The 25,109-nt window shown below is 38.1% G+C and overlaps 1 protein-coding gene and 1 long non-coding RNA gene across 3 annotated transcripts in view; both read left to right on the forward strand.

Annotated features, from left to right (window-relative positions):
• Positions 1-25,109, forward strand: part of KCNB2 (potassium voltage-gated channel subfamily B member 2) — a 406,547-nt gene that overhangs the window by 196,119 nt on the left and 185,319 nt on the right. The window lies entirely within an intron of this gene.
• LOC130541757 (uncharacterized) lies at positions 1,953-21,918 on the forward strand. Its single transcript, XR_008955861.1, has 3 exons — positions 1,953-2,009; positions 19,260-19,327; positions 20,326-21,918. It is a non-coding gene; the product is annotated as an uncharacterized LOC130541757 (long non-coding RNA).

Here is a 25,109-nt window from a genome sequence, read left to right on the forward strand (position 1 = left end):
CATCCCACATAGGAAGCCCCCAATTCTGTCTGCTCCTGAGGGGAGAACTTATGCTATACATTAGTAGCAAAACTTTCATTGTCGCCTAGAGGGTGGGGGAGGAGTTGAGCTTGTTAAGGGCCAACTAGAGCCAAAAGTACATTTATAGTTTTGCTTTCTATGCATCTCCCCTTGCGACTTTTCTTATCTGTAAGCAGTCAACTGCCATTCCAAATACATTTCAATAAATTTTAACCTGGATATCTAAAAGAGCCTTTGATGAAATCTAGATTAATTTGTATTAATTTCAAATTAAATGTCAATTGAATACTAAAATCATATTAGGAAATAACAGTGTATCATGCTTATCTTAATGATTGATTAATTATACCTGTTGTGATTTGCCTTTTTTATTAATCTAGCAAAGTCTTGCTGAGTTCATAATAAGGCAATAACTCACAAACTAATTCATTTGTCCTGGTTCCTTCACAGTCAATGTCATTTTTTTTCATTTTCCCTTTTTAATAAATAGTAAGATGTGAAGGGAAAAAAGCCATTAGCTCTTTCTTAGATACTTTTACTTTGAATACTGAACCTCCAAAGATAAAATGGCAGAGTTAAATCTTCTAAGTAAAATATAGTATGTGTAGAGAGAAAGAATATAGCATATAATTTTTTAAACATCAGAATCATAACGTGTAATTAAGCCCAATGTTGAACTACTGAAGACCAGCCAACTTGGACAATTTCTTATAATCGTATTTTTAAGAAATTGTTCAGATAACTCTCACTAAAACAAACCACCTTAGACTATTAAAAAAAATGAGAAAACTTCATACCAGAAGAAGATGTTCTCCTCTACAAAAGCAGTGGTGCAGGGGCTTAGCTTTCCTGACCAGGAAGCCATGGTTAACCGTTCTTCCTATTCCTTCCCTTCTGTTGTGTGTCATTTCACTAAGGGCTAGGAAATGATTGCTGGATGTGAGATGTGGATCCTTAATGATTCTGTTGCAGTGGCCAGAAACTCACACTTCAAAGAACTGGTCTATAAAGGTGGATTGGATGGAAGGGTGAGTGAGTGAGTGGGGAAGATGGAGAGAGTAAGAGGAAAACATCTTGCATCGTACATATATTATCCTATACTTTCAGAGGATAAAATGTTTTGGCTACTCACATGTTTCATTTGCAAGAAAGTCATCATATATATCAGTGATGAATAGTTCACTTAAGAATTAACATACAATTAAATACACTGAAGACAAAACCATATTGGACATAATTAATTTCTTTTAATGATTCAGAAGGCATTTCAGAATCTGGCAATCCTCATTTTGAACATCAATCATCATTGTATGTTAAACATGGAAGTATCTGCCAAGAGAGTTTGCCCATTAACCAAGTGTTACTGTGCTTTTAAAAATATTTCACAGACAAGAAGACAGCAGCTTCATATAAAAGTTACTAGTTTAGGAGCTGCTTTGGGCAAGGCCACTTCCTCAAGGATAAATACTGTGATGCAGTGTGGCGCTTAGTCACAAGTGAGAGGCAGTGTTCAATGTGAGTGTGAACATATCATTTGACCTTTCTCAGCTTCCGTTGCCTCTCAGGCAATGTGGAATGCTAAGGCCACTCCTCTCAGGACAACAATGAGAAATGAAGAGGAGAGAAAAACAGATCATAAATCAATATATGTCACAGAACTTCTAATGGAAAGTGTTCTATGTTTGTACAAATAATTGATTTTAGAAATTCTGATTCTTTGATGTCATGCCTGGTAAGCTAGATCTTTGCCAATTTCAGTCTTGTGAGTCTGGGGCCACTTTGGTTTCCTAGGAACCAGCTGCCTAAAGATTGTCTCTGCTGAAGTCATATGTGGCATCTGGTAGCGCCCATGAGTTTAGCTAATTAATCTTTGTAGAATAGAAAAGGTTTCTACACAGTTAGATGTGAGTTCCCTGCTGAATCTCCTCCTTCAGATGCCAAGAGGAAGCCTCTGTTGGAAGTCACTGCAGCCAAGTGGATTCTATCTGGTACAGGGTGTTTTGTTTATTTCCCACAGAATATGTTTTCTTTTTTTCTGTTGGCCTTGGGAGTTGAGCTGTCTGCCGTAGTAGCTTTCTTACTTGTCTGTACAGTTGTCTATTCAGAGGCAGCTTATTATGTGTCTAGCTGCAGGTCTTTAGTTGGAAGGTGCTACTCCTTAGCTAGAACCTGTGAGCACTACAGTTTATCGGTCTGTCAACTCAAACTCCAACTTTACAAGTGAATGTGAGGCAGAGCCCGCTTATGTGACAAGCTGTAGTGGTGTAGTGAGTCTTCACTCCTCCCTGACTCTGCTGCTGAGAGGCAGCCCACAGGCTTCTAGGGAATGTCTGGCAACATTGTGCTGGTCACTTTCTATCCTTTGAACATTTAGACATTGCAAGAATATGTGACTAACAGAATTGAGATATTAGTTGATAGCTAGATTTGTTTTTCAAAGGATTTTTGACTGCAAGAATTGATGAGCTAAGAAAGTACTTAGAAGCACCTAGCCAGCCCATATTTACAGCAACTGAGATGTTTCAGCCATTGCTGGTGATCCTGTGGACTTGGGGAAAGGAGTAGGTTGCATAAGCATGACTTCCATCTATTAACTGTTTTTCAACCATGCTTGAGATTAATATTAAGTATAAGGCATTATATTAAAAATAAGATGTGTAAGAGCATCTTGTACCTCTCTAAGACTAGGCTGCCTACTCAGCCCTGGTGCTATGATGGTACTCCATGAGATGTCCCTGTCATAAAGTATATCATCCTGCACTATCACTGACCTGTGACTCACCTCTCTCCCCAACTAAAATGTAAGCACTTTGAGAGTAGTAATTTTATCTTTGCATCTCCAGCACCTAGCACTCTGCCTGATGTGTTGAAGATGCTAAAAAAAAAAACAGAACAGATAAATGCATGAAAAGATAAATTAACATGTAAGAGAAAGGGAGTAAGGAGGGGAAAATAGAGAGAAGGTATGGAAGAAAGTAGAACAGAAGGAGGGAAGGTCATACAAACGTGAAGGTTATTGTTATTTAGTCTGAGCAGATGTTATACTAAGAGTTGTAACTTCATTTATCACCTTTAAGCTATGTGTTCACATAGTGTGTTTAGTTTTCAAATAAAGATTTAGCAAAATGATATCCCTTTATTTACTTTTCACTTACATTGTCTTTTTAAAATACAAGCCAACTAGATTCAAGAATTTTGACTTTGGCTTTGATGTGTGAGACAAAGTGTAGATAATTGACATACTCACCTCAACCAGGATGGACTTTCAACCAGGACATGCAATGAGTCTTCCATTCTTGACCAAACAGGAGGCAGCCTAGCATAATGGCTGAAAGCATGGGTTCTGCAATCAGATCTGAGTTCAGAGTCTACTCTACCACTAATTAAATATATACCTTTGAATATGTGATTTATCTGAGTCATCATTTCCTCATCTGTAAAGCAGGGATTATAATGACTGTGATATAGGACTGTCAGCAGACTCAATGAAGTTGTGCCTGTAAAGCATTCAGAATGGTACCCGGCACCCTGTAGACATGTTCTACATGTTGACACTCCAAAACCATCCCTTTCCAAGAAGGTAGTCATTAGGACAGCAAGGAAGAGGAGTGTTCTGAGCTGATCACCCCAAGCTGCAGTTTCTGATGTAGCCCCTGATTTTCGATGTAGCCCCACGTTTGGTGTGGATGACTCGAAGGCACCTGCTATGAGCACTGAATTCTTGGAGGTGGGAAGGGAGACAGGGTGGTTGGAGGGGGAAGCCTGACATTGAAGTGAACTAAATCTGTGCAAGTGGCTATTTTTGTCAGCCCAGCCACAGTGGGTGTGTGATCGGGCGTCTACTTTTGATCCAGCTCTTTTTATAGATGCTGCTTTTTCTTAAAGGCAACTCTCCTCAATCCTCTCCCAGGCTGCTGAGCTGATTTGGAAGATTGCTTACGGAGTATTTATCATCTGCAATCTGGAATAGAAAACATTTAGATTAGTAATTAGATACTCCTTTAAGATGTAAAAGCAGTCTCATTATCAACTGTAGCATAGATTCAGCGTAACGGTATTTTATCCATAAAGACTACAAACACAGCATTATCATTTCAAAAGTGCTTCATATTGTCAGCCTAGGCTCAACCTGTACAGGCAGCTTTGGTGAAAATAAGAGCCAACATCAGTACATCCCAGCAGCCGATTGTCTTTATTCTTATAATGAAACTTTGACTTCAACCGTTTCAAAATATATCCCCATTATTATCACTCAGACTGGTTCACTTAGAATCCCCTAGCTCTTTCCAAAGAGCATGTATATGAAGTTACAAACTGTTGGATATAAAGGGAGGACATCTGTGTCATTTGGTGCTTTTAAATATTTTTTAAAGAATTGTCTGAAATCTTTCCTACCTGTATTGACACACTGAAAAGGTATTTTTAAGAAGCTGGATGCTACTATGATGCCTGAACTACAGGATCCATAATACGATACCAGGTGTGTCTCTGGTAACCATGGGTGAATATTCCCTGGGAGAAGAAAGCTGAATGAGGCTCATTGCCATGTCCCCTGAATGTCTTCAATACCAAGTAGACTGAACACTACGTCTTGAAAGAGGAAATCAGCGTCAGTCAGTGAAGGCGTGCTCTAGGGGATTACCTGGCTGTATGGTGCATGGAGCACCTCATAATAACAAGGAAGATTTTCGACAGCTTCAGATAAAGGTCAGCCGTTTTAGAAAACTCTGAACTCTTTTCTCCCTTGTTCTTCCCCACCAGGGCCAGGCAGGTGGTCCATGCAGGCTTGTGCTAATGAATTCGGCAGCTTGTACTGTAAGAAGTGCGTTTTCATTACTATGAACAAAACAGGCTGCAGGGGGAATTTGATAGGTGGCTTCCACTCAAAGGACAAGATGCATTTATCTGAAGGCAATTCAGTGGTTTATAATGGACAGCAGGGCCCCTTTGTCTCCTTGTCACAATCTTCCTGTGAGCATCACCATGATTCATAGTCAAATTATAGTCACTTTATACCAACCCAGCTATTTAAATCACAGACTCCCCAATCCACCGTCTTCACAATTCTAAATGGCATCCAGGAGTGAAGTTCCATTATTTAACACAAATTGTACAAATAAGAATTGGTCACCAGGAAGTGACTTTTTTGATTATTTCTTGTGCTTTGCTATAGATAAGTATTGAGGCTTTTAAAAGTACTTTGATTAGAATCACATCATTTCCCAGAAAGACATATTATTTTGCTCATAAAAGTCATTGTGTATCTTACCAAAAAAAATGGCAATAATTTCCTATTTCCCACAAGAAATCTGTACATCACCCTTGATACTCAGCTCGGGTAAAGGTCTCACATGCAAAAACAGCTGAGGTGATAATGTAACAAGGTATTGTCTAGATCAGTGATTCTCAAACTTTACTGTGTGGTAATGTCATCTAGTACAATCGGCAAAAATTCAGACACTGAAGCTCATTCCTACTTCATCAAGGCTGGCCTTTCTATTCTGTATGTTCTCTCCAGGTATTAATACACATTTGACTAGCTAATTTTATTTGCTTAGTATATTAAGAAGAAGAACAATCCTGGTCTGTCTTTTGGGAGCAGTAGGGCACAGTTTGTGTAGGAATATGCATATAATAGACACAGTATGCATAGCAGTCTTTTACTAAATGGATTGCCAGTCCCTTCGTCTCTTGATTTGTTCAGATCCAGCATGATTGCTGTTAATGGATGTTGTTAAGATGTATCGCAGAAACTGGGCAGAGTGGGCCAAATTTCATCTTTCATATAAATTATAGCTTCCCAGTAAATCAAACTACAAGTTGATAGACAAGTTGTTTGATGATTGCTACTGCTTAGAGAATACGGTATGGAAACAATTTCCATATATCTATGCAGGCCCACAAGATTTTAATCTGTGATTCCAAAATTCCAACAACACTGAAAACTGAAATATTTCTCAAGTTTTACACCAAAACTCACTTGACAGCAAAACTTGGCCTGAACTGATGTGAGGCTACTAATAGCCTTTACTTATTGTATAATTACACAACTTAATGTGAATATTGAAACATTTCACTGAAAAAATATGAATGATTTGGATTCTCTGATGGCCATGTTACACAGATTCAATATATACAACCTATTGTCTCTCCATCATTTAAAAAAAAAAAAAAGCTTGAATTCTAAAATATATCTGGCCCCAAGATGTTTGGATATGAGGATGTGGACCAGAAATATATTATTCTATTTTGATGACGGAGAACTGGAGGACTTGTCTGCTACCTTGGTTTTATCCCAAGAGTTGTTATTAGCAAAATTCAACAAGATAATCAGTTTCCAAGGTTCATTAGTTGAAACCTAAAATGATTAACTCGTCTTGAGAATCCATGACAAGTGTTAATGTTCATTTATTACTCAACCGTGGATTCTCCTTACATTTGTTTGACAAGATGCCATGTTTGAAGCAAACAAAAAAAGAGTTTGCTTGGTTTTCAAATTCATTTCTTATTATCCCCTACCTTCCAGCCAACTCTTTCAGCACCCCCGCTTCAGTCTCTAACTAACAAGATACAAGGATAATGCATTCTAAATTAACTTAAAGTTTATAACTGAAATTGAAATGAAGGTAAATACAATGGTAAAAACTGAGCCAAGTTAACATAACATGTGATTAGTTATTTTGGAATGATGTCAGAGATTTCTTTGGGAGCACTCTACTGCAGCGGACCTCAACTGCTGAGAAATTTAGTATTATTCCTGCTATAGTAAATGTACTGGTGATTGCTTGGAAGATATGCTCCTTGAAAGAATATACATATATAAATATTTTTCTATCCTTGTATATACATTTATATATGTTACATGTTAACCTAAATAATTTATAATTGTGCTTTACAATTGTGCAGCATTGAAATGTAGTTGCTATTGTGTTTTTTTTTTTTTTTTTGCTCTTTTGTTATGGTTGTTTTTATTTGTATTATTAGGCACACAAGAAACCAAGGTGACTGAAAATTTACAGTTAGTAAAAAATACTCTTTCTCAGGATATTTAAGCATAAAATAAGCTTTGTGAAAGAGTCAAATGATAGTTCTGATTTTTTAACATAAGCTTGGATTATAGTTTAGTTTGCAAATAATTTCTGAACTAAATAAACAGCAATGTACTTGCCTTCCACCTAAGGACCATTAGTTGTGATTGATCACATCTGGATTTTGCCAACTATATTAAGCAATAAATGCTCCTTATGGGCAAAATTGATAGCCTGTTCTGATTAAAATCTTGGCTTCAATTCAGAGTTACTGTGGGACAAGGTTACACCTTCACAGCTTGTAAACATGGCTACTTAGCAGTGTTCATTAATGCAAATTAGTTGAAGAGAAATGTTCTCAATAGTAGTATTTAAAGAGAATGTAGATCCTTCTGTGATGTTTTCTAGTACATAGCCAGATTCAATGTTTAGTTTCAACTATTATAATTGGCAAACTTCATGGCAGCATGGAAGACATCATGATTGAGGTATTGAGTTGCAAATTGAGTCCTCTGCGGTAAGATGGGAAGATTACTAAATTTATTAGTACTAACTAGTATTGGACATGGCAATGGGATGGACTGGGGCAACAGTTGAGGAGCACTGTCTTGCTGTAGGTTCAAGAACAGACAATAGTCTGCATTCCTTCTCCTCAGAAGAATACACAAAACTCAGTTCTTCATGGTTACAGAGCCTTTAACTCCTAACATTTGTTTTTCAGATTCCCTAGTTTTGATGGCATTTCTACTATAATTTAGAAACACCTCTATCAGGTACCACTAAAAAAATATCCGAATGAGATGCAGGATTTTCCTCATTTTGGAAATGGTGGCCCTAGACCCACTTTAGCCTTGCACCATGCATGTATAATCCAAGAATTTCCAGACTATTTATATCAAAAATATACCCTTTTACACAAATTGACATACTCTAAACCAATATAGTTTTCAGAGATTCTTTAAAAGAGTTCTCAACTTGAGGGGCTCTCTGAGAGATGGGGTTTGGGTAGCCCATGCTCTGTTATATGTAAGAATTGTGTATTTTCTCCTGGAAGATGATCCATAATGTCCACCAACTTCTCAGAGGCTCCATGACACCTCAAGAAAGGTTAAGAGCCCTCATTTTAGAGGAAATGGCTACCTACAATTTCTGAACTACAAACATGTATCTTTCTGCTTTTATTAGAAGTTTGTGCCGACCTTTAACTTACCCTGAACTCTGACTGTAGGCAGGAAGCCCCTCTGGGAATTGATCACCAAATCATAACCTGAGTGCTCATTCTATCAAAAGTGACTTCTAAGATTGTTTCCTGATGCTTAAAGGACTGTTGTCTAAGTTGTCTTCTAAGATAGCAACTGCCAGCCCCAAGTTTGTTTCCTCCTTCTCAGCTCTCTCCAGTGTTTGCGTCTATCCTTCAGAGCCAGCCCCAGCTATGTGTCACTGAATATGCCAATGCATTAATGTGGGGAGCCACATAAAGCCCTTTATGCCCTCTGCCAATCCCTGGGAGAAAAGCAAGTCATCTCTACTCCACTCCTTGCTGTCCTGCTGTAACTGCACACTGTTGGCATGTGGTGATTAAGATTAATTGGTTGCTGAGACTTGGTGGTTCTGGCAAAATGCAGCTCAGTACCAGGGCACAGAGGGTCAAGTTTGAGCATCCCTGGCAAGATAATAACACACTGAACCAAGAGTTAAGTTTAAAAGAGTTTTATCATATTAAGTAACATCTATCTTCTAGCCAGAGTTTTTCTTCAATAGGGGCATCTGGGAACATTTTGACATAGGATGTAGTTTTCATTTTGATATCAAGTTTAATAGGTTTTTTAAAAAATTATTTACATATTCCAACTATACCATTTATTAGGATTAAAAGATTCTTTTCTTTCTCTTTGAATTTACCTTTCAAGTAACAAGTGACTGATCCTGGCTTTAGGATATATTGTGGGTTTCAGTGTATCTGTTTATCTCACCCATATCCTATATGGTTTCATAGATATCACCCCATAATCACTCTGACCTACTATGTTCTCACTCAAAGTTTCTTCTTTTATAGTCAAATATTTCAACCCTCTGGAAGAAAATCTGCCTACCATCTGTCTCCTTCCAACCCCCACCCCCCAGAACTGGAATTCATTTAATAAATATTTATTGAACACCTATTATGTGCCACGGTTTCACATTAGGCACTGGGGACAAAAATATCAATGAGGTATGGATCCTTACTCACTTTTTGAAAACTATGGTGACAGGGGAATTAGACGAGTAGAGAAGTTTTTCAATACTTTGTGAAATTGCTGGCATAGGGTTAAAGACATAGATACAATAGAAAGAAATTGGAGGACACAAAACTTTTTAGGGAATAGAGAAGACTTCTTAGAGGAGAAAACTTTTAAAGAAACATGTAGGAATTAAGCAAAAGCGAGTGGAAGTGCATTTCAAGCAGAAGGAATGGTCTGGAGGTGCAAAAACAGATGATAAATCTGGAAAATTACATATGGTTTGGTAGGGCTGGGGCTTTGAGTTTATAGAAGAATGTGCTAGAAGATGAGCCTGGAAAAATAAATAGAGACCAAGAAAAAGGATTCCCTAAAACATGCCAAAAGATTTGGACTTTGTCCTGTAGATCAAAGGAAGCTTTGGAAGAAATAGAAAGGGTACTCAATCATCAGTTCTATCAGTAGTACCATATTGTTCACCCTTTTATTTTTTGTTCTGATTGTTTGATGGGAATTCTAACTTTCTAACTAAACAGAAGAGAGAAACCACATAAAGTTGTGCCATGTACAATACTGTACACAAAACAGACATTTAGTGAATATTTGCTGATTGATTTATTGGAACAGTACAACTGCTTCTAGATAGCTATACTTTGGGCCTAGTATAATGATGTAATGAATAGCATTTTGTAAATACTCTTCTGAGAGTTTCAGAGTCTGTCTGTTAAGAAAAAAAAATACTTCCTTGTGAACGTATGTGTTGTATCTTCTTCTTTCTAAATTTGCTTGATATTGATATTCTTTGAGCCTGGCTAATATTCAATGGTAGTTAAATTCAGATCAAGTTGAATTATTTGTATGATGTTTGAAATTGTGTCATATCAAACAGGTACTGTTTTTATTGACATATTGACACTGACCCAGAAGAGAAAATGAGGTGATCATTCCTGTAACAGATTCAGAACAAGATTTATGGCTAGTGGATATAAACAGGGACCCATGTGTTGAACACTAGGGCTCTTGGAATGCCTCAGATCAAGATTCAGCTCTCAATATAACTGGCTAAGGCTTCAAGTTCTTCAATAAGAAATTGAGGCCACTGTCCCCTACTAAAAAGTGAATATGGCAGAGGAAGATACCCTATTAAGCCATAGTAGTCATTCATATCTCATATGAATAGGCTTATAAAACCCTTCCCAAAGAGCAATTTCTCATGGGGAAAAGATGAGAGGCCCATGAACAAATGGCTGCCAAAAGGAAGGGGCAGAGCAGGAAAAGGCTAGATGGAGAAATACAATCTTGACTTTCTTCACAATGTGCTTCCAGTCCTGAACTCTCCTTTGAATGCTTTAGTCTGAATTACAGCCAAAGAAAATCCCTCAGCCTATCTTTAAATCCTAAATACTGACCTTTCTTCTCACAAGATCTTATATTTGTCAATTCTTCCAACTACAATCAAGCATTTTGAAATTTATGTGACTTAACTATTTTTTAATATTGACAGGTAGAGATTTGCAGCAAGAGAAAAATGAATTATAAATTGTTCCATGGTTTACATCCTGAATATTGTAACTTTGGGTATTTTAATTGATGTCTTAGATGTCTCACAGTTTGTAATCTGTATTTCTCTACTCTCAAGACATGTTTACTTTTCAGATCCATTTTCAAACTGTGAACTGAAATACCGAAATACTGTTGATTACTAAAATGAAGAGTTTTCTCTTTCCATTATGTTTTAATTTCATGTGTTTTCTATATATCCCTTTTTGATTGTAATCTGACATTTCATAGAAGCTGATTCTGAACACATTGATTTGAAAGGAAGAAGACCAGATTTGGAGCCTGCCTTCCAGCCTTGTATTCTGCCACTTCCCCACGAGCACCTGGCTTGTGAACTACCTGCAGTTTCTAGAATGTTCCATGTACCTTTGTACTTAGGAGCCTTACCTTTGAAAACCTCCTTCTGCCCCCTGTTACCTGCTAAGTTCTTACTCAGCCTTTGATACTCAGTTCAAAATCAACTCTTTCTTTACTGCCCAGGTAGAATTAGTGACTCTCTTATCTGTGCATATATTTCTTTTATTATTATTATTATTTCAATAGATTTGAAGGAACAGGTAGTGTTTGATTGCATGGATAAGTTCTTTAGGTGTTATTTCTAAGATTTTGGTGCACTCATCACCCAAGCAATGTACACTGCACACAGTGTGTAGTCTTTTATTCCTCATTCCACCCCCTCACTCTTCCCCCTTGCCCCAAAGTCCATTGTATCATTTTTATGCCTTTGCATCCTCATATCTTAGCTCCCACTTGTAAGTGAGAACATATGACATTTGGTTTTCCATTCCTGACTTACTTCAATTAGAATAATGGTCTCCAATTCCATCCAGGTTGCTGCAAATGCGATTATTTTGTTCTTTTTTATGGCTGAGTAGTATTAAACCACAATGCCATACCACCTTACTCTTGCAAAAATGGCCATAATTAGAAAATCAAAAAATAATAGATGTTGGTATGGATGTGGTGAAAAGGGAACACTTTCTACACTGCTGGTGGGAATGTAAACTAGTACAACCACTATGGAAAATAGTATGGAGATTCCTTAAAGATCTGAAAGTAGAACTACCATTTGATCTAGCAATCCCACTATTGGGTATCTACCCAGAGGAAAATAAGTCACTGTATGAAAAAGACACTTGCACGTGCATGTTTATAGCAGAACAATTTGCAGTTGCAAAAATATGGAACCAGCCTAAATGCCCATCAACTAACATGTGCTTATATTTCAAATTGTGTATATTTCTGCTACCCTGTTTTTACATTATATTGTTATGGTTTCAATGAAGGCTTCTTTAGATTTTGCATAGTTTAAAACTGTATTTGTTCACCATTGATCTTTGAATCCCATTCTTTCCGTCTGAGTAGAAGTTTCTCCTTCTTGAAGTACATTCTTTAGTAATTCAGCACAGGTCTGTAAAAATTCGTGTAGTCTTTTTCTGAACATGTTTATAATATTGCTTTCTCACTTGAAAAACAGTTTAGCTAGGTAGGGGTTGTCTTTGCTTAGGATTCCTAATACCATAAGGGTGGTATAAATTAAGACTTTACACCCATGGCTGGTGCAGCCTTGGGATTTCTATTTATCACTGGAGACACCTCCCACTTCACCACATTTCAGAGCCACAGGCAGAATACGCTGGCCTGCTGCCTCTCTGGCTGGCTGATCCCTCATGCCAGCTATGGGCATCCAGGTGGCCTCTAACTTCCCACACCACAAATAATGTGGTGATCAACCTCCTCATCCCCTTAGGTACTTGTATCGGAAGAACGTTTCCTGTCCTCCTGTGCGTGGAAGGGGCATTTTCTCCAGAGACCTGGCTTTCTGCAGCATTCTTCATCCCAGCTTCCACTCACATCTCACATCTCCCATCCTTGGCAGAGTGGGCCAGAGCCAATGCACGGGATCCTGCAGTCAGCCTATGACTTTACCCATGACGTCTGACGATAAATTCTTCTTTCAGACTTGGCTCTGTATTTTTAAAAAATGATAGCTACACTTTAACAGCATTTATAAATGTTGCCATTGGGGTTGGGGTGGAATCTATACCAGCTCTGTCCCATATGTTCCCAGGACTAGAAACATGGTATGGGCTATGTCTCACTCAGCCATGAGCACCTTTCAGGCAGATGACGACTCTTAGTCATATTTTATTTTTAATGAAGTGCAGTCTACATCCATAAATAAAAGAAAGAGGACATGGGCTCCAGGTGAAACCATGGATATGTCACTTACTAGTATTAGAATGATGGCCTCAGCCTGTTCATATATAAAATGAGGACCTTGAATTGCAGCTAAACATTCTGAAAGATATTTTCTAGCTGTAGTATATTATGACTTTAAGAAACATTAAGACAATTCCTTATGAAATGTTAGACACTAAAGTTGCCTGTCCATAATCGAGTTATAAATGTGGCAATATTCTAGGCAGTTATGGCCCAGAGAGAAAACACATGACTACTTGTGTGTGTCATCTCTAACTGTGACCTGTACCTTCCCTAGTATACGTTGAGTGTGTTGCAAAAGACTGCGTGTGTTTATCTAGAGAATAAATATTCAGGTGGAATGCCAATTTCCCTTTAAAAGCACATTCTTTATTTCAAAAGACTGTATTGGATGGCAGTTTAAAAGGGATCGCAGCTAGTTAAATTTAGGGTGTTGAACAAATTCCAATCCAAGAATAATCCTTGGCGCTGAGCCCATGGCATTTTTATTTGATTCTAAATTGGATAAATTGTAACTCATTTAAATTACTTGCTTTCTGTATTTTTTCTTCTGAGACAGGCAACCAACCAATGGTATTTTTTCTGTCTTTCACAAGACAGTGAAATTATGACATATTGTATATATACTATCACATTTCCTGTAAGTTTCACATATTATTATACAGATTCAACTATACTTTAAAATATGTCAATCACATCAGATAAAATCCTACTAAAACTTTGCCCTTAGAAAAATATGAGAAAATAATTGCTCCATGAGTCTTTTTCCTGTAGTTAAGATGGCCTTATATTTCATAATGTAGTTTTAGTGAATTCGGGAGCCCTAAGTCTTATTTTCCTATATATTTTTCACCAATTTCTTTATCAGATTTTGTATTCTTCTTTTTATTGGGTGGGGGGCTTTACTTTATGCTTCCAGAGAGACAATATTAACTTTTAAAAATAATATAAAAAAAGAAACCAGCCTTTTATCTATTTTGTTGAGACGGTTGAAAGTGATTTAGGGATACTATTTGAAATTGGGAGAGGATAGATCCATAAAGCCGGGAATAAGAGAAGACCAAGTGCAGGACTTTCAATGAGACCTAGTAGAGAGCAGAAGGAGCCACAGAAATGACTGCAGTTTGCTCTTTCATATGTGTATGTGACTCAGTTTCCACAGTTTCTTAAGAGAAGAAATGAGTATTGTGCATTTCCTAAAAGCCTCATACCACCTACCACAGTGAGCAGCACTTGGTGAATGCTATTCCACCATTCATCCAGTAATAACTGCCAGTTACTATTCCATGGGCCAAGGACACAGTGTAAACAAGGTAGCTGTAAAGCCCATGTCATCACAGTGCTTATGTTAGGGTTATTTGTGTGGGAGAGGTGGAGACAGAAATATATTTATAACAAAATATAGGAATAATATAATATCTGTAGCAGTAAGCCCTTTAAAGAAAATAAGCCAAGTAATGGGCTAGGAAGTAGCTCCAGGATGGGGCTAAATAGAGGAAAGATGGGGAGCCTTTCCACTCCCTCTGGATACCTCTGGAAGGAAGTAATACTGGAGCTAAACTGTCCATGCTGAGAAGGAACTGCCATGTGAACTGCTTAGGGCCGAGCATCCCAGAGAGAAAACACAAGTGCCAAGGACCTGAAGCGAGAACAAACTGAGAACAGCTGAGCAGTAGTAAAAAGGCTAATGTGGCTGGAGCCTAATGCACAATGACAAGAAAAAGCCATAGGGGTAAGCCAGATCCTGAGGGCCCACAGCCAGGAAAGTTGTTTGAAATGTATTCTCTTTGCAATGGGCTTATAGGCTGCCCCACTGGATCCTGTGTGTCTTGTCCTTCCACTGCTGTGGCTACTGCCAGCTTTGCTGAGCTGCATGGTCCTGGTTGACAGAGTCCAAAGAGACTTAGGACATAGGCAGAAAGAACCCAGCACACTGCTACTGCAGCTCTCTCTTTCACCTCCTGAATTAAATGTGCATGTTGGGATCCCTCCACCTCCCTGATCCAGAGAGAACTGGTGCCAACTACCCACCCCACCTTGGGAAAGAAACCTAACAAGTAGAAAAGCTGCACTAATAAAATAAATCTGCAATAAGGAGTTTTTTTTATCCTAAAAATATGTGCAGTGTTAATTAGGAGAGAAGGAATGTAAGAGAAAATGAACATGCAAATTTTTAGGGCATGCATGCTCCTAGTTACCCAGGGGTTAAGGGCACAGTCCTCCATAAGACTGTCCTCATTTCAGACACCAGCCACAAATTCAGAGCCCCAGAGCCATGCTCACTCATGACCAACTGGCCACAAATTCAGGCATTCCTACTACCTTTGTAGGTTTGATAATTGACTAGAAAGAACTCATTGGAAGCACTGTGTTTGTGATTATAGTCTTACTGAAAAAAATACAAATTAGAACATATACACATAGGGCAAAATCTAGGGTGATTTCAACCATGAAACTTTCATCATTCCCCTCTCAGCACATTGATATGTGACAGTATGCAACGATTTGCCAACCATGGACATTCAACCTGGGCTTCACTGTCCAGAGTTTTTAATGGGGTTTTATTAAATAGGCAAGACTGATTGGATAAGAGATCAGAAGGTTGATCTCTGATCTCCAGCCCCTGCTGCCCTCCCCAGAGATGGAGTTGATATCACCTGGCTTGGAGCTCCCACCCTTTAATCACATGGTTGGTCTTCCTGGCATAGCCAGTCCCCTTCCTGAGTCACTTCATTTGCATAAACTATCAGGCACCGGCTCAGAGGCCCACCATGAATAACAAAGACACTCTTATCACTCTGAAAATTTCAAGGGTTTAGAGGCTACCTCCCAAGAACCAAGGACAAAAGCCAGTCAAATTTTTGCTTGCATACTAAAACTCTCAAATCAGATTTGTAATCAATTATCTATTCTGTGTACTAGTCCTGAGTACAATTTAGGTTGCTTGAGTATTGCAGAAGCAGTACTTGTTGCTTGAATTTCATGGCAGGCTAGAGCTGTGGGATTTAAGGCATCATTATAAAGTACTACAGATTTTTGTTATTCATCCTAGGCATTAAGCACCCCTTTCCCAAGCAGTATTTCTGTGTGCTTCTTTCCTAGCTGACAAGCATCATGATGCTACTACCTCTCTCCTCTACCAAGTGCATGTTGTATATTTGCCTATACCTGGCAAATGTTACATTGAGCAGATGACATCAATATTATGAAAAGTGGTGAGAGAAAGGCAACCCTAGCTTGTCCTTTTGTCCAATTGAAAGTGGTCATAAATAGAACCTCAATGTCCTTAACATTTAGAACCAGAAGCTGCTGAAAACTCTTTAAAATGTTCTTGTCTACTAAAGAAAAGACACCAACAAACAAAGAAATATAAAACAAACCTGGGTGACTCAATGGGGAGATCATGCAGAGAATTTCATGTCTGACGGCCTAATGGTCTGGGAGACATGTGGCTTCATCTACTGGTTTTCCAGATGACCTTGAGCGATACACAGAAACTCTGCCTTCTGTGCTTCCCGACATGTGTGACAGCTGTAAGGTACAGCCTCAGAATGATTGCACTGCTCTTTGAACGGCTGCAATATATCTTTCTGTGATTGCTGGGCCTGCACTGACCTGAAGAACTCTGTGGGAGATGATGGCCACATGACGGCTAATTTGAGGTGGAGAGCCACAAAATTGAATCACCCAAATGTTTCCAAGCAGTGCGTAGACCAACCATCCAGAAAACTAGATTTTCTTCAAACTAAATTTTATTGTCTTGGCGCCTCAGTTTAATACCCCTTCTCACTATTCCAATTCATTCCAAGTGAAGGTTTTTCTAATCACAATTCCTGAGGAAATCTGATGTCATCTTAATGGGTTTAGTGGGGTGTTTTAAAAGGGTACCTGGGATTTGTTTATTGAGATGTAGAAAGACAACCAACATGGAAATGATTGTCATGAAAGAAGTTTTTTTATACTCACAGATCCCTAGAAATGGGAGGCATGACACATATTTCACCACCACAAAGGGAAGCCCCAGGGGCTGTCAGGAAGCAGAGGGAGAGGGAAGAAACAAGAGCAGGAGCCATTGTGGTTTCTGCCAAAGGAACGGGCAAGGCAGGGCAAACAGGTTTAGTACTGGCTAGTTTGAATAATTTCAGCGGGCTCTGGGAAAGAGGAGCTGTCCCTAGTTGCATGGTGCCTGGCCCCATGGTGATTAGGGCAGATGGACAGTGAGTGGCCCAGATCGTAAGAGCTTGAGCTCCATAGAGGAGGTGGTTGGGGGTATGGGCTCTGACTGGTTGGTTTGCACATGAAAGGCAATCTCCAAGACAAGTTGTGTACTGTCTGTGACAGAGGCAGTCCCTCCAGGGTCAGTCCTTCCAGGTCAGCAAGGTCTCAAATCTCAAAGTGTTACCAGAAAGGGGTCCCAATCCAGACCCCAAGAGAGGGTTCTTGGATCTCTCACAAGAAAGAATTTGAGGCAAGTCCATAGAGTAAAGTGAAAGCAAGTTTATTAGAGAAGTAAAGAAACAAAGAACCTAATTTATTTCCTGAATTAGAGATTCTGTAGGTTCTGTATCAATAAAACCCCTTGACTTTGCAAATCCAAAGTCTGAAACTACAGTAAGAAAATATATTTCTGAAAGAATACTGTGATTATTTCTAAAAGCAAAGGAAACGAACAAGATAATTGTCAACTTACCGTAATATTGTCATGCTTAGCATAAAGTGCAAACCTAGATGATGCACTTTTTATTTTAGAGAGCAATTGAAATTATATGTTGACACCTTTTTATCCACTCAGTCAAATAAAGCAACTGCAGTTTTCTTCTGTTTAGGAACAATCTGGTGCTTCCATCTTCAAAACTGCTATTTACTTATCAACAGCTTTGTTCAGCTCCCCTGCTCTTTGGTCAAGTGTGAAATTAGAATGAAAACAGGGTGGTACCCACAGATAGTAAGATAATAAAAAAAGGCAAAGAAGGAGTAAATAAGGTGATTAGAAGAAATAAGCAATATAATTTAAAAGTGGACATGGATTACCTTAATTTAACATGAGTTTAATTTTTATTGTTATAACTTCTTTGAACATCCTGCATGTTAATTTCCTCATTGGTTCAAGTCTCATTGACCTGAAAAACGTGAAGTATTTTTTTTCCTTCTGAAGACACTTACTGAAGTAAATGTAGCCTCTAAGATGATTTTATGTCATTCAGCCTTGTTCTATCAGATAAGCTTCAACAGACCTCCCAGCCTTTCTCTGTTCTGGATGATTGCACACCAAATCCATTAGAGGAGCAAACTGTCATTGATTCATTTTATAATATTGAATTTTGTCATGATAAATCTCATGCTATTTTTATTTCAAAGATCTGTAAGCATTCAGTGCTTTGAGGGGAAGGGTCTTAGAGAAGAAGGATGAAGTTAAGTAAATTAATATTTTTCCAATCCTACTGAATTTACAGAGTACTGAACTCACTTTGGTTTTTTTTTTTTGTTTTTTGTTTTTGAAATTAGAAGCCAAAAAACATGGAGTTTTATTATAATGGTTTATTCGTTTTAAAAATCTCTGATTTTTTAAATTTTATTTTTATAATTTATTTACTGTTTCTTACTTTTATTGAGTGACAACAATATTATATACTTATTGTGTACATGATTTGAAATATGCATACATTATGAAATGGCTCAGTGAAGCTAATTAACATATGTATTACCTCACATACCATTTTTTTGCAGTGAGAACACTTAAAAATCTATTCTCTGCAATTTTTGAAACACAATACATTGCTATTAACCACAGTCACCATATTATTCAATAGATGCCTTGAACTTATTCCTCCCGTCTAACTGAAATTTTGTACCCTTTGACCAACACCTCCCAACACCCTTCCTCGTAATGGTTTTTTCTGATGTACATAATGTGTATAGTACTCCAGAACCTCAGGGTCTTTTCTAGTCCACTCATAGATTCTACTCTGACCAATCATTTTCGTTTTCATTTTATTTATTTATTTATTTTTTGAGACCAGGTCTCACTCTGTTGTCCAGGACAGAGTGTGATGATCACAGCTTGCTGCAGCCTCCAACTCCTGGGCTCAGTTGATCCTCATGCCTCACCCTCCAGAGTAGCTGGGACTATAGGCACATGCCACCGTGCTCTGCTAATTTTTTTTTCTTTTTAGAAGAGACGAGGTCTCAGTCTCATTATGTTTTCCAGGTTGGTCTCAAGCTCCTGAGCTCAAGCAGTCCTCCCACCTCAGCAAGGGATTCCAAGAGTGACCCACTGTGAGTGGCCTGACCAGTCATTTTCTCTGAGAGTGTGAAAAAAATGATTTTTAGCTGGTGAATGTGTTTTTATGATAAGAAATGATCATTGTATTTTTATGGACTCCATAGATAATGTCCTTTGCCCATCTCAGCAAAGGAACAAGAAACTATTTTTAAACATAAATATAAATACTTATAAGCCAACCTACTTATTATTGCCTGGAACTGTTCAGACAAGAGAGGTAACATTTTACACCCAAAAAACCATGATATTGCTTTAAAAGATTTTTTTACTATGTAATATTTGGCATATACAAAAAAGTAATATATATATATAATATAACATATATTACTTTTTTGTATATGCCAATATATATTTGTATATATACAAATATTATATATATAATATATAATATATAATATAATTATATATACACAATATAATTTTGTATATATTATATAATATATATTATATAGTATATATTATATATAATATATATTATATAGTATATATTATATATAATATATATTTTACATATAATATATAATGTATATAATATATTGTATATTTTACATATAATATATAATATATATTATATATTATATATATTATATAATATATATATATTTTTATATATATATACATCCATGTTTTAAAACATAATAATAAATTAAATACTCATGAACCAACCAAACAAATGAAGGTGTAGAATATTAGTAATATCTATGTGCCCCTTCCCTGCCTCCCCACACTCACAGAGGTCCACTAGAGTGAATTTTGTGTTTATCAAAGATTTTACCATCTATATTTACAGACTTAAACTACATACTCCTTAGCTGTGCTTCTTGTTGAGCATTATAAAAAGTGACATCATACATAGTGTCATAGTGACTCTACATAGTCACAACTGTATATAACCTTCTGTGACTTGCTTTCCTCCATAACATTATGTGTCAAATATTGATCTATTTTGTTACATGTCACTGAACTTCATTCATTTTTTCCTATTGTACAGCATTCTCTTATATGGACATCACAATTTACCTGTTCTCCCAACAGTGGATATTTGTGTTGTTTCCAGTCACTTGCTGTTATCTCAGTGCTTATAAATGATTGTTTCTCTTACACCCAGGAATTCCATTCCTGGGTTATGGGTTATGCTTATTATGCTCACCTGCACAGTTGAATTTCAAATTGTTTTTCAAAGTGGTTAGACCTCCTTCTCCTTCATCAGCAATGTATCCCATTGGTCCTTTGTATGTCAAACTTAGCAGTCTAAGGAATAATTAATGTTTGCATCACTGAACTGATTGGGAATACTTGTTTCTGTGAGTTACTTACTTTTCAAGGTCTCCAGAGGAGACTTTCAGGCCTTAGTAAGGTCATTACAGCACATTAATTTTGCCTTCTGGGTTTCTTTACTTGGTTTTACTTTAGTTTGCTCACAGATGCCCCTTCCAACCAAGCACCAGGTGCTTAAGGTTTTCTTCCATAATTAGTTCCATCAACAGTTTTTGTTTTTTGTTTCCTGAATACACGTGCGTTAATGGCTACGTGTACTTTCCTACTTATAAAGGGCAATAACCACCTTATCAACAATAATAATATTGACTAACATTTATAAAAATCAAATGATATCAGTCACTCACTTATCCTTCTCTCCAGTTTCAGCCAGGAAACAAGTTAAATCGAGATATGATATCGCATTTCTGCTTGTAAAATTGTGTTGGAGAAATGGAAAAACTTGGCCCCATCCTTATTCAATCTGTCTCCAGTTACTCCTGGAGAAACCTAAGAAGGCTACCCTGCCTGTATCAGGGGTCAGGCCCTGACTTGAGACTATCACTTGGTAGCAAGAAGCTAAGGAGGAAAGGATATTCAGCTTCAAGGGATGCAGGTAGGAAGCAGAAGACAGAGACAGACAGACAAGAGTTGGAGACTTAGGATCCCTACATTTCAGTGTAGCAACCCCACCTCTGGAAGCCATGGCCCATTGCAAGCCAGACTCACCACAATCACATAGCTCATCCCTCTTCCTATGGAGGAAATGGACCACTCTATTAAACACTCTATATACATTATCCTATTTAATTTGTAAAACATTCTTATGCATGGATATTAATATTTCATTACAATGTTATAGATGAAGACACTAAAAGATTACAGACATACTGATAATTTCATAGCTAAAAGTGATAGAGCTGAAATTTGAACTCAAGTCTATTGACAACAGAACCCAAAAGTTTAGCCTCTTCCCTATACTGCGTCTTCTTAACAGGAACCTTCTGGAAACCCTGCCTTCATTCAGCAAACTAACTATGCTAAGGTAAAGACCTGGCACCAAGGCAAGTCATAAGGAGATGCCTCAGGACTTCTTGGTTCCCCTAAAAATATATATTGTGCAATCGTCTTTGACTTCAGAATTCCAAATTCAGCATTGAAAAACTAGTTTAGTAATGTTTCCACTTAGACATTTTAGTACTTAATTAAATGAATACCCATGTGAGGCTTATTATGTGCCTGGCACTCTTTGGATTGCCATCTGAGCCCCCACCTACATGCACATGTACACACATGAACACATATACACATATGCCCATACACACACAAAATGAAAAAAAGACATATTGCCCACCCTCAAGAAGTTTGAAAGCTAATGGAGGCCAGGAGGGAAGAAGGAGAAAACATTTCATCCAACAACTTTAAGTGTCTTCTTTAGACAGAGCGAGGCCTGTGGTGTACCTGGGAGAAACATGAAGAAGGAGATGGATGCAAGAAATATTCAGGATTCAAATGATTGGGTAGCCCAGTGCATACTGGTGTGATAGAAGTGAATGGTGAGGTCTGGGTGAACTCCCCACTTTCAGGCTTGGATGGCCAGGTGGTATCATTTGCCAGGAAAAAGAATAAATGGGGGAAGAATAGGTTTAAGGGAAACATGGTTAGTTAAATAGACAAGTGTGAAAATGGCTGTAAAATAAAGCCACCATGAAAGATGATCATAAAACTCTGTAGCTATTACCATAGAAGCTATGATAGTTAATTTCATGTGTCACCTTGACTGGATCAGAGGTACCCAGATGTCTAGTTTAACATTATTTCTGGGTGTATTGGTGAGGTGTTTCTGGAGGAGATTAGTACTTACTCCATAAAGTAGATGGTCCTCTTTAATGAGAGTGGGCATCATTTAACCTATTGAGGGTCTGAATAGAACAATATGCAGAGGAAGGAATTTGTCCTTCTTTTCTCCCTCACTGCTGGAGCTGGGACATCTCTTCTGATCCTCTACTGCACTCAGACTGGGAGTTACACCATTGGCTCCTCTAGTTCTCAGGCCTTCGGGCTCATACTGGAAGTACACCACCAGCTTTCCTAGTCTGCCTTGTTCAAGGAGCTTAGAGTCTAGTCCAACTTGTAGATGGCAGGTCGTGGGATTTCTCAGCCTCCATAATCACATGAGCTAATTTCTTATTTTATATGCATATATCGATATAGATATATTTCCCATTGGTCTGCTCTCTGGAGAACTGTGAATAACACAGAAGCTAAGGGCTTTTTACCAAGATAAATGATCATTACTCCAATTTCTAATCCTTCCAAGATATCACACACACTCTACTCAGGTTCTTCCAAGACACTGTTCACTGAACTCTCAGACAGGACACCTAAGCTCTCATGTGTTCCCATTTGCTTCCTTCTAGAATATCATAAAATCAGTGCTGACATTTAGATGACATATTTCCATTTTTTTTAGCTTCTGAGACCTCAGTCTATGAATCAAAATGTTAAGCACTGAAGGAGAGATTCTGTCCTGAATATGTCAAGCTGACAACGTGAGGAAATATGCATTCTTCTTAAGACTGCTGTATTTTCTTCTTTTAGAGGTATCTGGATAGCAAACCTGGATCTTTGAATAGAGTTGAATAGATTTTTGTTGGTAGGAGTGGTGGTAAAAATCCATGTTTTCTTCAGAACATTAATTTTCATTCATTCATTGTTTCCTTTGACTTAAAGTCTTTAGTTCTGCTTACTAATGAGTTTATGTTGATACCACAATATGATATTAAATATGTGACATAACATCATAATGATCATTTTAGCAACATCAGTTTTATAATAGTACAATCGAACACATTTTTATTTAGCAACTCTTATGCCTGGCAATATAGTAGTGAATCAGGCAAGTGCAGTGTCTGCCTTGTTCAAGGAGCTTATAGTCTAGTCCAGAAGAGTCATTGAAAAAGTAGTTGCAGCTGGGTTGAGAGTTACACACTGGGAAGTACAGAATGCTATAGGAACCTGGAAGAAGAGGATGTAACCAACTGAGTAGCTTGTCAGTAGCGAACAGCTTTTATTTGACCCTCATATCAACTATGTGCAATAGGTTATCCCATTTTAAGTTTGAGAAAGCAGGCTCCATGAGCTTGATAGACTTGCCTTCATAGTTAATAAGTGTTTAGGACTAGAATCAAACCTTTTGTTCCAATCCGCAAGCTCTTTCCACTAAACCACTGCAGAATAGCAATCATGATTTAGAAGAAATTAATCCTAGATATGGATAAAAGTGAGTATTAGTCACTAGCCAATCAAAATTTAGCCTTAGAAACTCTTCCTTTTTCCTCTCTAGTCATCCAACAGAACACACATTAAGCAATATGTTCTTGGTGATTTTCTGCTTATTTGAATCTGTGAGAACTGGATCTGGAGTCCTGCAGCATTGCACCTGTTGGGTGAGGGGAGGCGCCTGCAGTTCAGGTACTGCCCATGTGGAGCCTGAGAACAGAGTCTCCCTGGGAAAGTACAAAGACAGATTGGCTCCTGGCAAGAGCTTGGCCTGGAACTCCCTTAAGACTCATCAAGCCCACTCTGAACTGGAGCTATCAAGTTTGAATAGGTGCATGGAATCACTACTGGAGGACTCTGAAAAATAAATTGTAACAGGCCAATTGGGGAACAAGACCAGAACCTGAGGTACCACTATGGCAGTTTCTCATTTTCCTATGGAATTTCACAGCCTGGAATCAAGGAAGCCCAAAGCCTGGAAGGGGACCTTGAGTATGGACAGAGAGAATGCCAGGAGAAGCCCCCTAGGTCTAACTCAAGACATGCAAAAGGGAAAACCAATGAAATTTTTTCCTCTCAATTATTTGCCTGAACTCCCAGACAGTTCCATTGCAGCAGCCACAACAGGAGTCTAGTCTGCAGGTCCCTAAAACCCTGAGGGAGGGGACCCTTCCATTGTAATTCAAGGAGCTGTAATCCCAAAAGGGTATGGAAGACCTACCACCTCTCTGCCCTCTTGCTTAGCCCTGAATGTAGGTGCAGTTGCAGCAGAGTTGTGGCTAGACCCCAGCTTTTCGGCTGTCCAGAAGACAGAAAATGAATAACTTAGACTTGAGTAAAATTTATAACTGTTATCTTGCAGAAATACTGTTAAGAAAATAAAAAGACAAACTGTGGTCGAAAAGTAAATGTTTGCAATTCATATATCTGATGAAGGACTTGTGTGCTGAGCATTTAAAGAACTCTTAAGACTCAGGAGTAAGTAAACACATTCAGTTGAAAAATCAGCAAATCAGAAGAATTCCATGAAATTTATATAAGTCCGCCCTCAAGGAGAGGGAGCAGAACTACCCACTCCTTGAGTGTAGGTTGTGCATAATGACTTCCTTCCAAAGAGTGCACTATGGAAAGGGGGAGGGATAACTTTACAATGGAGAAGCCTGACACACACCACCTGAGCCAGATGATCAAGGCCAACATCAACAGTTGGTAGAAGATACTCTTGGTAAGATATGA

Source organism: Pan paniscus, chromosome 7, assembly GCF_029289425.2.
Source record: "Pan paniscus chromosome 7, NHGRI_mPanPan1-v2.0_pri, whole genome shotgun sequence".
NCBI classification, from domain to species: Eukaryota; Metazoa; Chordata; class Mammalia; order Primates; family Hominidae; genus Pan; species Pan paniscus.